The 12,888-nt window shown below is 35.5% G+C and overlaps 1 long non-coding RNA gene across 4 annotated transcripts in view; it reads left to right on the forward strand.

Annotated features, from left to right (window-relative positions):
- The window catches only part of LOC123383964, a 454,947-nt gene that overhangs the window by 253,540 nt on the left and 188,519 nt on the right, over positions 1 to 12,888 (forward strand). The window lies entirely within an intron of this gene.

The raw sequence follows: 12,888 nt of genomic DNA on the forward strand, positions 1-12,888 counted from the left end.
TAATTTTAATATAAGATGTCAGACTTAATTTGATTATCTAATTGTTCTGTTGTTGAGAAAAGTGTATTGAAGCCTTTAACTATAATGGTGGATTTTACCTATTTCTCTTTTCAGTTTTATTACCTTTTTGCTTTATATAATTTGCAGATCTCGGTTCTGGATTGCCATGTCTTCTTAATAAATTGACCCTTTTCCTGTTTATATAATGCCTTCCCTGTCTCTAGCAATTTTCTTTGCTCTGAAGTCACTTTATCTTATATTAATATAGTCACTCTTGATATTTTTTATTAAGATTTTTATGTTAGGTCTTTTACTTACTTTACTTTTAACCTTCATATATCAATGCACTTGAAGTGAGTTTCTTATAGAAACCATATAGCGAGGTCATGTTCTGTAATTCATTCTACTCATCTCTGTCTTTAGTTGGTTGGTGCATTTAGCCCATATACAAATAATGTGATTATTAACAAGCTAGCCCTGAAGTCTGCCATTGTTTTGCTTGTTTTCCAGTGTTATTAGGAAATTTTTTCATTATTGCTTTATTCTTGAAGAATACTTCTGGATACAGAATTCTGGATTTATGGATTTTGTTTGTTTGTTTTTGTTTTTTGTTTTTTTCCTTTCAGCACTTGAAAATGTGGTACCACTTTCTTCGGGCCTCCATGTTTTTTTTAGATAAAACTGTCATTTGAATTATTTTTGTCCTGACATACAGTGTCCTTTCTCATGGCTTTCAAGACTTTCTATTTGACTTACATTTTCAAAACTTTGACTCTTTATAAGTCCTGGTGTGGATTCTTTGAATTTATTCCAGTTGTTCTCTTTATTTCTCACAACTTCATATTCAACTAAGCTTACCTCAAATATAAACCTTAATTTAAAATATCTTAATATTAAGAACATCTGCTTATGAAAATATACTATAAAGTTACAAGATAAAGATCAACCTGTGAGAAGATACTTACGATGCTAATAACTGACAAAATATTGTATTCAAACTATATAAAGTATTTCTACAAATCTATCAAAGAAAAGGAAAATTACTCAATATAAAATTGATAAGAGCTTTAAATAGGAAATTCACAAAAGAAATGCAAAGTTTAATAAGCAAAGCTTAGGCTTATTAATATTAATGGTGCTATTTAATAATGAAAATATGTGACTTTATCTCACCAGATTGTCAAAATTATGCTTTTTTATTTATCATGTTTAAGTGTTGGTGAGGATTTGGACAAAGAGGAAGATGCATACACTGCAGGAACAGGTATGGTTTGTTAGCAATATTTTGGAAAACAAATTGATATTACCTGATAAAGTTAAACATGCGCACATCCTACAATCCTAAAATTGCACTCATAGATGTATATACCCTAGAGGAAATTTTGTACATCATACCAATACATATATACATGTTCATAGCAGTATTATAAGTAAAAAAAAAAAAAAGAAACTTCAAATAATCAAAATGTCCATTGACAAAACTAACAAATTATAATATATTCACACAACTGAATGCTGTATAATGCTGAAAATGAACTGCATACAGTATGATTGCACCTCAGAAACATGATATTGATTGAAATAAAACCAACACAAGAGTACATATTATATGATTCCATTTTTAAAAGCAGGTGAAACTAAATGATATGTGGTCTAGGAGCACCTACAGATATGGTAAAATTATAAAGAGAAGACAGATAATAATTTACACACCATTCAAAGAGAAGAATACAATCATGAGGAAAGAAATTGGTATTTTTTCTCATTGTTCTTTAAGTAGTCACAATTATTAAAGATGTAAAATATTTGTAAAAAGTATTAATTGCTACTAACATTCTGAAGATCAAGTGCAGACTAATTCTTAAAACTACCTTCTTTGTATCTTTTAATATTTTTGGTATTAGTTTTATTTAGATTTCTCAACAAATCATTTTTCTGTAACCATGTGTGCATTTCTATTAATCAAAAGTTCATCCTCCTTTAGCAATCTGTCATTTCTTTTTTGACTACAACAGATGAAATATCTTTTGACTGAATCACATTAGTGGAATGATCTCTGTGTGAAAATCTAACATATTTTCTATGGAGCTGTAATTCATCATTTTAAAAACAACTTTGTGACATGTGGAGTGGAGAGGTAGAATAAAAGCCAATTTTATCTTGGAAGGTTTGAAACATATATTGTATATTCCTGTAACTTTTAAAACTTAGAGTTCATTACATTTATACCATATCATATCATAAAAATCTAAATTTCATAAAGGCAAATGCATTAATTATAACTTGGAAGAGTATTATGCAGAGGATATAGAAAATCTAAGCATGGAAAAAAGGGTAATTTTTTTGTGTTTTGTTTATGTACTCCTGGTTATTTGTTTGCTGGTTTGTTTTTGTTGTTTTCTTGTTCGTTTTTGTACAAAATTCTCAGTATATCTATTGCTTTTCTTTTTTTTTTTTTTGGTTTTATTTCTTGAATTGCTCTAAAATGTTTCTTTTTGTGAATGATGTCAGCAGTGCAGTAAGAAATTAAAAATTTTTTACTTCTTTAATCAGGAAATTGCATATTGTCACTCTGATCCTTTTACAGTCTTCAAAACCTCTCTCAGTGGTAGCTGCAAATCAGCATAAATATTAAATCCAGATTCCATGATTACCTCCTTAGGGTTATAAGAAATTAGCTCAAGTTCATGTAGCATTAATAAATAGTAGTGCTAGAGAGAAGTAAGAGCCTTGTGGTTTTTTTTGTTTTTTTGTTTGTTTTAAAATTTTTTTTTAATGTTTACTTATTTTTGAAGGAGAGAGAGGGACAGAGTGTAGTGGAGGTTATAAGAAATTAGCTCATGTAGCACTAATAAATAGTAGTGCCAAGAAATTAGTTCATGTAGCATTAATAAATAGTAGTGCCAGAGAGAAGTAAGAGCCTTGTGGTTTTTTTGTTTGTTTTTATATATTTTTTAATGTTTACTTATTTTTGAAGGAGAGAGAGACAGGGTGGGGGCAGAGAGAGAGGGAGACACAGAATCTGAAGCAGGCTCCAGGCTCTGAGCTTTCAGCACAGAGCCTGATGCGGGGCTCGAACCCACAAACTGTGAGATCATGACCTGAGCCGAAGCAGACGCTCAACTGACTGAGCCACCCAGGCGCCCCATAAGAGCCTTGTTTAATGTGCTTTTCCCCCTCCAAGAATAGATAGAACATACAGATTTGAGATATGAATTCTCATTTGCTCTTTTCAACGTGCATTTTCTATTCTTTGTATTGAGATTTCTTAAATCTTGGTAAAAATCCTAACAGAATCAAGGTCACTTAGTTTTTAAATAGAAGTTGCATGTTCAGTAAACTTGTATTCCTGCGTTAAGAGTTTAGCTTTCTAATACCTTAAAGTATGCCTACTAATTTCTTACATTAGTTCTACCTTAAATCCAAAGTACACACACTGTTTAAAGTGAAAGTTTTAAGCATTATTATCCTCCTGCCAGCCTCTCAATAGTTACATTTCTAAGTGTCCCTTTTTTTCCTCTCAAATATTACACTGATTTACCTAACTTTAGGTAGAAGTTTTCTTTTCACTTTCTTCCTATCCATCCACATATTTGGTTATTATGTGTTTTCAAACCATCTACATGTGATTGAGCCTTCTATGAGCCTTCACATCAACTTTGGCAGAATAAGAAGGTACTCATACTTCTGCACAATCCTGGCATCGCCTCGGTCCTGCTCCCTAACCTCCACTCTCACAGCTTCACCAGAACCATCCACCATGGGATCGTTAGAACTAACTGAGTCTTGTTGATTATGTCATTTACTCTTGTTTATGCCAGTCATCTCAAGAAATCAAGAACTCCCAGGTTAACCTTGTCTCCCAGAATCCCATCTCCCCACAGCTCTGTGTACAAGGAGGCATCTCCCACCCCATCACCCATTCCCTATTTTCCTTCCCTATGTTATTTTTCTTTGTAACATATGTCACCCTCTGACATTCTGTATTTATCTTCCCACCCCACCCTCTACTGGAATGTGAGCTCCAATAGTGCTGAGATGTCTGTCTGTTTTGTTCCCTGCTCTATCACCAAAGCCTAGTATAGTTCCAGACATATTGCAAGTGCTACATAAATATTTGTTAGATGAAGGCATAAATGAATGAATGTATGAAATATAGAGAAGAAATACTCTGCTTTTTTGGCACAGATATAAAATTAGCATACTTTTTCTTTTAAGCTATTATTTGAATTGAGAAAACATTTTCATCTTGTTTTCCTTGTTAGAGTCTTTAGTGCTATTATTTGCCCCATTATGAGATTGTTTTCTAGTTGTCAGTTCCTTGTTATTGTATCATTTACATTTTGGAATTTTCTTTAGACAACTCTGACAGCTGTAAAAACACTTATGGTGGAATTTACCTTGCCTAAAACCATATGAATATCCTCTATTGGATCACAGGTGAGGGACTGGAAGTGAAACCTGAAGGGAAATTTGAATATCCGCCTAAATGAATTACTACCCTCTTATATTCGTCCAATAGTTGGACCTGATATTGAGTTGTGACATTTTAGAACAATTCAGAATTTCCTAATTTTAGAGACAAGAAAAGTAGCCTAGAAAGTTTTTTTTCAGATATCATTTATTTATACTGATATGATTCAAATATAGTAAAATGTCTAGGTTTTTTAAAATTCTCTAAAGAGCACATTTAAGACTAGCTGCCATTTGTTTACCAATTTTTGTCTGCTAAGCATTTTCCTAAACATTTGAGATGATTATCCTCTTGTTTAAAACCTTGCAGATGCTCTTGGAGTAGATATTTACTACTATTTTATGGATGTGAAAGCCAAAGAGGAGGTAATCAATTCACAATCCAACTACAATAATCATTCAAACCTGGCTTGTCTGGCCCTGAAGCCAGGACTCTTAACCAATGTAAAATTATTATTATTTAGTAGTTTCAAGGTATTTTATGCATTTTTAGAATTTTTTAAATTTAAATTCAAATTAGTTAACATACAGTGTAGTCTTGGTTGCAGGAATAGAACTCAGTGATTCATCTCTTACAGATGACACCCATTGCTCATCCCAACAAGTGCCCTCCTTCATGCCCATCACCCATATAACCTATCCCACCACCGACTTCCTCTCCAGCAACCTTCAGTTTGTTCTCTGTATTTAAGAGTCTCTTATGGTTTGCCTCCCTCTCTGTTTTTATCTTATTTTTCCCTCCCTTCTCCTATGTTCATCTGTTTTTTTCTCAAATTCCACATATGAGTGAAATCATATGATATCTGTCTTTTTCTGATTGACTTCTTTCACTTAGCATAATATATTCCAGTTCTATCCACGTTGTTGCAAATAGGAATATTTCATTCTTTTTCATCACCGAGTAGAATTCCATTGTACATAAATCAAAACCACAAGGAGATACCACCTCACAGCTGTCAGAATGGCTAACATTAACAACTCAGGCAACAACAGATGTTGGCGAGGATGCAGAGAAAGAGGACCTCTTTTGCATTGTTGGTGGGAATGCAAGCTGGTGCAGCCACTCTGGAAAACAGTATGGAGGTTCCTCAAAAAACTAAAAATAGAACTACCCTACGACCCAGCAATTGCACTACTAGGCATTTATCCAAGGGATACAGGTGTGCTGTTTCGAAGGGACACATGCACCCCCATGTTTATAGCAGCACTATTAACAATAGCCAAAGTATGGAAAAAGCCCAAATGTCCATCGATGGATGAATGGATAAAGAAGATGTGGTATATATATATACAACGGAGTATTACTCAGCAATCAAAAAAGAATGAAATCTTACCATTTGCAACTATGTGGATGGAACTAGAGGATATTATGCTAAGCGAAATTAGTCAGAGGAAGACAAATATCATATGACTTCACTCATATGAGGACTTTAAGATACAAAACAGATGAGCACAAGGGAAGGGAAGCAAAACTAATATAAAAACAGGGAGGGGGACAAAACTTAAGAGACTCTTAAATATGGAGAACAAACAGAGGGTTACTGAAGGGGTTGGGAGGAATGGGCTATGGATAAGGGGCGTTAAGGAATCTACTCCTGAAACCATTGCTGCACTATATGCTAACTAACTTGGGTGTAAATTAAAAAAAAAAAAAAGAATTCCATTGTATATATATGCCGTATCTTCTTTATCCAGTCATCGTTTGATGGACATTTGGACTCTTTCTGTAATTTGGCTATTTGTTGATAGTGTGGCTATAAACATTGGAGAGCACGTGCTCGTTCAAATCAGCATTTTTGTATCCTTTGGATAAGTTCCTAGTAGTGCAATTGCTGGGTTGTAGGGTACTTCTGTTTTTAATTTTTTGAGGAACCTCCGTACTGTTTTTCAGAGTAGCTGCACAAGTTTGCATTCCCACCAACAGTGTAAATTCTCCCTTTCTCCACATACTCTCCAACATTTGTTGTTTCCTGAGTTCTTAATTTTAACCTTTCTAATAGGTATGAAGTGGTATCTCATGGTTTTGATTTGTATTTACCTGATGATGAGTGATATTGAGCATCTTTTCACGTGTCTGTTAGCCATCTAGATGTCTTCTTTGTTAAAGTGTCTATTTATGTCTTCTGCCCATTTCTTCACTGGATTATTTGTTTTCTGGGTGTTGAGTTTGGTACGTCCTTTATAGATTTTGGATACTAACCCTTTACCTGATATGTCATTTGCAAATATCTTCTCCCATTCCGTCAGTTGCCTTTAGTTTTGTTAATTGTTTCTTTCACTGTGCAGAAGGTTTTTGTCTTAATGAGGTCCCAATAGTTCATTTTTGCTTTTATTTCCTTGCCTCCAGAGACATGTCAGATAAAAAGTGGCTACAGCCTAGGTCAGTGAGTTTGCTACCTGTGTTCTCCTCTAGAATTTTGATGGTTTCCTGTCTCACCAGGAAATGTCTTTCATCCATTTTGAATTTATTTTTGTGTATGGTGTAAGAAAGTGGTCCAGTTTCATTCTTCTCATGTTGCTGTCCTGTTCTCCCAGCACCACTTGCTGAAGAGACTGTATTTTTTTCTTTGGACACTCTTTCCTGCTTTGTTGAAGATTAGCTGGCCATTTATTTGTGGGTCCATTTCTGGGTTCTCTATTCTATTCCATTGATCTGTATGATTGTTTTTGTGCTAATACCATATTGTCTTGATGCTTATAGCTTTGCAATATAGCTTAAAGTCTGGAATGGTGATGCTTCCCCTTTAGTTTCCTTTTTAAACATTACTTTGGCTATTCAGGGTCTTTTGTGGTCCCATACACATTTTAGGATTGTTTTTCTAGCTCTGTGAAGAATGCTGGTCTTATTTTGATAGGGATTGCATTGAATATGTAGATTGAATATGTAGATATCTACATTTTAACAATATTTGTTCTTCCATGAGCATGGAATGTCTTTCCATTTCTTTGTGTCTTCTTCAATTTCTTTCATAACCTTTCTATAGTTTTCAGAGTATACATCTTTTACCTTTTTGTTTAGGTTTATTCCTGTTATCTTTTGGGTTTTGGTGCAATTGTAAATGGAATCTACTCCTGATATCTCTTTCTGCTGATTTATTTTTGGCATAAAAAAATTTAGCTGATTGGGGCACCTGGTTGGCTCAGTTGGTTAAGCGTTCGACTTTGGCTCAGGTCATGATCTCACAGTCCATGGGTTGGAGCCCCAGGTCAGGCTCTGTGCTATCAGTTCAGAGCCTGGAGCCTGCTTAGAATTCTGTTTCCCTTTCTCTCTTCCCCTCCCCCACTCACACTCCGTTTCTCTGTCTCTCAAAAAATGAATAAACGTTAATATTTTTTTAATTCGGCTGATTTCTATACATTGATTTTATATCCTACGACTTTGCCGAATTCATGTTTCAGCTCTAGCAGCTTTTTGGGGGAGTCTTTTGGGTTTTCCATTGTAGAATATCTGTAGAGTGTCATGTCATCTGCGAAGAGTGAAAGTTTGACTTCTTCATTGCCAATTTGGATGTCTTTTATTTCTTTTTGTTGTCTAATTGCTGAGGCTAGGACTTCCAGTACTGTATTGAACAACAGTGGTAAAAGTGGACATCCCTGCCATGTTCTTGATCTTAGGCAGAAAGCTTTCAGTATTTCCTTATTAAGGATGATATTAGCTGTGGGCCTTTCATATATGGCTTTTATGATGTTAAGTTATGTTCTTTCTGTCTCTGCTTTCTTGAGGGATTTAATAACTGCCATGAATGCTTAGGCAGCTGGTAACAAATCTAGGACTAGGGTCTATTTTCTTGACACACAGTTCTATCTATGGGCCACAACTGTGGGCCCATTCATCCCTTAAAGGGCCTCATAGATTAAATCCTTCCTCCTTAAAACTTTTCTTCACACCATGCACAGTTTTGTGTGTCCCAAAACAAAGTCTTCTTGGGTCACAGAGGACATTCCATGTAGGAATTACTTAGTTATGCATTTACAGCTCAACTAAATTTGAGCAGGCCATTAACCTTGCATGATTCCCTGCCAGAGCTTTTGTTTCTGATGCTGTCCAGGATCCTGGTAAGCCCTTGATTCTGACTTTTTTTTAAAATGTTTGTTTGTTTGTTTGTTTGTTTGTTTGTTTGTTTTGAGACAGAGAGAGAGACAGAGAGAGACAGAGAGAGAGAGCATGCACACGCACGCAGGCAGGGAAGGGGCAAAGACAGAGTGGGAGACACAGAATCCAAAGCAGGCTCCAAGCTCTGAGCTGTCAGCACAGAGCCCAGTGCAGGCTCAGACCCATGAACCATGAGATCCTGACCTGAGCCAAAGTTAGATGCTTAACCATCTGAGCCACCCAGGTGCCCCTGACTCTGACTTTTGATTTGTTGGTTCACTTTTCTCCACAGGGCTAGCCTGAACTTACTCTTAGCTCTGTTTTTAGTAAACAGCTTCACTGAGAAGTTTGCTTTTTAATTTTCCTTACTCCTCACTCCACTTTTGAACTCACTAATTTTCTAAAAGCTTTTAGCTTTGAGACACCCTAGTGCATGGGGATGCCAAGAAATCTCACACTGTATAATTAGAAATATAAACCTTTGTTTTTTCTTCTAGATTTAACCTTCTCAAACATCATGTCTGCATCTCATCAAACCATTTCAATGTCACTGTGGGATTTCATCAATCCAGTGTGATTTGGGAAGAGGAACTAGGGATTCCTCTTTGGGTAGTGCATGGCAAAGCCTACAAGAGTTCAGAATTTCATTTTAGTTTCACCTCTGTTCAGGCACCTATTCTATTAAACATGAAAACTAATGTCTTTCTTGGCCTCTTGAGGATCAAACCCATGACATGAGTGTTGTTAGTATCACATTCTGCCCAGCTGAACTAACTAGCCACCCTCAGGTACCTATTCTATTAACCATTTACAAATTGGCTAATATTAATCTATTTTTCCTCATTTAATTTTTTTTTCCTCTTTGCTTTTATTTTATGAGCCACTATTTGAAGAATGATGAGAGTAAATGAAGGACAACTTGAGTAGACTACAAGATGCCCAGATATCTGGTTAAACCTTATTTCTGGGTGTCCTTTTGATGGTGTTACAAAGTAATTCGTATTTGAATTGGTGACCTGAATGAAGCAGATGGTCTTTTCCAGTAAGGGTGGTCATCATCTAGTCATTGAAGACTTAAATAGAACAAAAAGGTGAAAGATTCTTAAATTTGCTCTCTGCCTGACTTCCTGAGCCAGAACATTGATACTCTCCTGTCTTCAGTGCTCCTGGTTCTCAGGCCCTAAAACAGACACTGGAATCTGTATCATCAGCTCTCCCACTTTCAGGCTTTCAAACTATACTACTGGCCTTCCTGGGTCTCCAGCTTGCAGATGGAAAATCATGGGTCTTCTTAGCCTCCAAAACTGCATGAGCCAATATATTATAATAAATCTCTTTCTAGCTCTAGCTGTCTCTGTCTCTGTCTCTCCCTCTCTCTCTCTGTATTTCTAGCTATTGTCTCCTATTGGTTCTGTTTCCCTGAAGAACTCTGACTAATGCAGCGTATGTATAGTTTAATACAGGGACACTCTCATCTTGAATTACTGAGCATGGGTAAAAGAGACATATCTATGCATAGAAAGTGACAAAATTAATATTCAAATGCAGTTTTTAGTATTCTAAAAGAGACTGTAGAGTTCTTGAAAAAACTTATTTTTCTTACATTAAATAAAAACAAACAATAGTGAGTCTTAGAGATTTGTATATTGTGAGTGCTTCATGTATATAACATGATGAAATGATAGACTGAAGCTTTGGAATGCAGTAGCTCAAATGTGCACATGTGTATATATCTGTGTATAATGTATGTATAATTATGCATGCATTTTCATTTACATACCTGTCTATGCACCTATTTATAGTACTGGGTCATGATGGTCTTTGAAGTTTGGACTAAAGTACTCTGTATAGGAATTTAATTAGCAGTGACTATGTGGATAGTTTAATGCCCATGTGATATGTGCTAATTTGACTGAAATAGAGGTTCCTTCCTCCCAAATATTGATACATATAGAGCTTTTTTTTGGGGGGAGGGTATTTATTTCTATCTATTCAGTACATAATACAATATTATGTTGTATGCAGTGCAAAACGTTAGAGTAATCCCTTTGCCAAGCATTTATTATCAGTAACCTGACAGGTGCTAAAACTAAAAGAAGCTTTTGAATGTAAGATTTATTCATGAAAATTCTAGGCCATGTAACATATTGGGATTGATAGCATTAAAGGGAAAAGGGGAATAACCAAGAATATTGCTATTCTAGTAGTCAATGGGAATTAGCTTAAATTTGACTCAAGTTCTGACATAGCTTATAGCAACTGAGTAACAGGTGAGATAATTAGGAAGCTTCATTAATTTTCCTTAAGATTTAGGTATCATTTTGTTGTTTCTCAATGTTAATCTGGTGCTTAATACCAGATTTCAGATGAGAAAGACCTTGCTTGTTTATCACCAAAGGATGTTAAGATAAATATCCCTTAGTAGTCCCATGGTATTTTCATTTCAATTTATTTTCTTCATTATTAGAATTATAAGGATAAGGGATTTCACAATAACTCTCAGAAAATAAGTACACTATGCATACAGTCAGTGAAATCTTCTCTAAGTTAGTAGTTCTGGGGAAATGAGTAGTGGGTGATTTGGGTAGTTTTATCTACTAGTGAGAGGTTGAGTTAGAGACTGAGATAATATTTAGAGACTGAGGTAGATCTAGACTTGAGTCTTGCCCTTCACACTTATTAGTCATATAGCGTTTGGGCCATTGATTTATTTTCTCCTGTATTTATTTTCCTTTCCTAAGAAATAAGGCTAAATATTCCTAGTATTTAGGACCTTTTTAAGGATATAAGATGTATTTTACCTATAACCCTTGAGAACCAAGTAGATTATTATTAGAAGTAAATATTATTACTAAATTAAATTTTTATTTACTTTGCTTGCCTGTATTATTTATTGCTAATACACAGTTGTAAATGGTATGATTTTTTTTTACATTGGATCCCATATATGCCATACATTTCAGTGACAATAAATGGCAGGGTTGGAGGTTGAATAATGAAACCAGTTTTATTTGATAATTAACAGATACACCTCAAACCAACAAGTCAGCTTAAAGTGCTTGAATCTAAAGAAGTAGTCACAGAAAAATCGCTATATTGAATGAATCTGAAATGTATTGTTGTCTTCATTTTTAATTTGTGTGTAAGGGACATTTCATGACAGACTTGACTTCTAACTAATAGCCACCTAAGTGAAGCTCAATAAATCAAGCCCTTATTTTTGTGCTTAACAGGAATTAGGATAAATACATACGTTATCTCGTTTAATTCTCAGGAAAAGCCTTGTGAGATAGAAGTAGCAAGATAAGATCTTGACATATTTATCTTCATGTTTTCCTTGTTTCCAGAACTTCTATCCTCTTCCAGTGTTGTCTCAAGAGAAATTGTCACAGCAGAAGTGCAATTAAAAATAAACTACTGATGTTTGTTTGTTTGTTTTTAATTCTAATTAGGATCTTGAGAAACAAAAGAGTAGGCCATAAAGAGGGATGGTAGAGACCATTGAAATAAAATCCCCCAGAGAACATGCTGACCACACTCCTTTGCCCATTCTCTTCTTCAACTTGTAGAAAATGAGGGTTGGTGAACTATAATAGTGAGGAGAAACACATATGGAAACCCCGGAGGCTCATTTCCTCTCCCTTTTAGAATCTTCATAAAAATCGGTCTTAGTAGGTTTGAGTTAGCTCAAGGAAGCTCTGGCAGATTTCAGTTGCTGATCCCAAAGGCTCTGCTTTTCAAACAAGGCCAGTTCCTCAACCAGGAGCATTTATTGTTCTCTGGCACCTGTCCCTATAAACATGTAAACCATTAACATGGTCTCTCCCCACCCCCAGGAACTCTTTCTATGGTATGTTCATCAGAGGTAAACCCCCTGAGGCATGCCTCTGTCTGAATGTGATGATCAGTTCTCTTCTGCTTGTAACTTAATTATAAGCTGCTCTTCTGCTTATAATTTTTTTCTAATAAATTCTATTTTACATTATGCTAATGGCTATAAAGGTTTCTGTCTCTGCCCCGTTTGCTCAACAGAAGGGGAGAGAGGGGCACCTGGGTGGCTTAGTCAGTTAAGCGTCCGACTTTGGCTCAGGCCATGATCTCACAGTCCATGAGTTCAAGCCCCAGGTCTATGCAGATATCTCAGAGCCTGGAGCCTGTTTCAGATTCTGTGCCTCCCTCTCTCTCTCTCTGCCCCTCCCCTGTTCACACTCTGTCTCTCTGTCTCTGAGAAATGAATAAACCTTAAAAAAAAATGGAAAAGGAGAGAAAAAGGGCTTAACATTGGAGAAGATGGTATTGGGAAGGGTATCTAAAGACCTGGT

The sequence above is a fragment of the Felis catus genome, chromosome A2, assembly GCF_018350175.1.
Source record: "Felis catus isolate Fca126 chromosome A2, F.catus_Fca126_mat1.0, whole genome shotgun sequence".
Classification (NCBI taxonomy): domain Eukaryota; kingdom Metazoa; phylum Chordata; class Mammalia; order Carnivora; family Felidae; genus Felis; species Felis catus.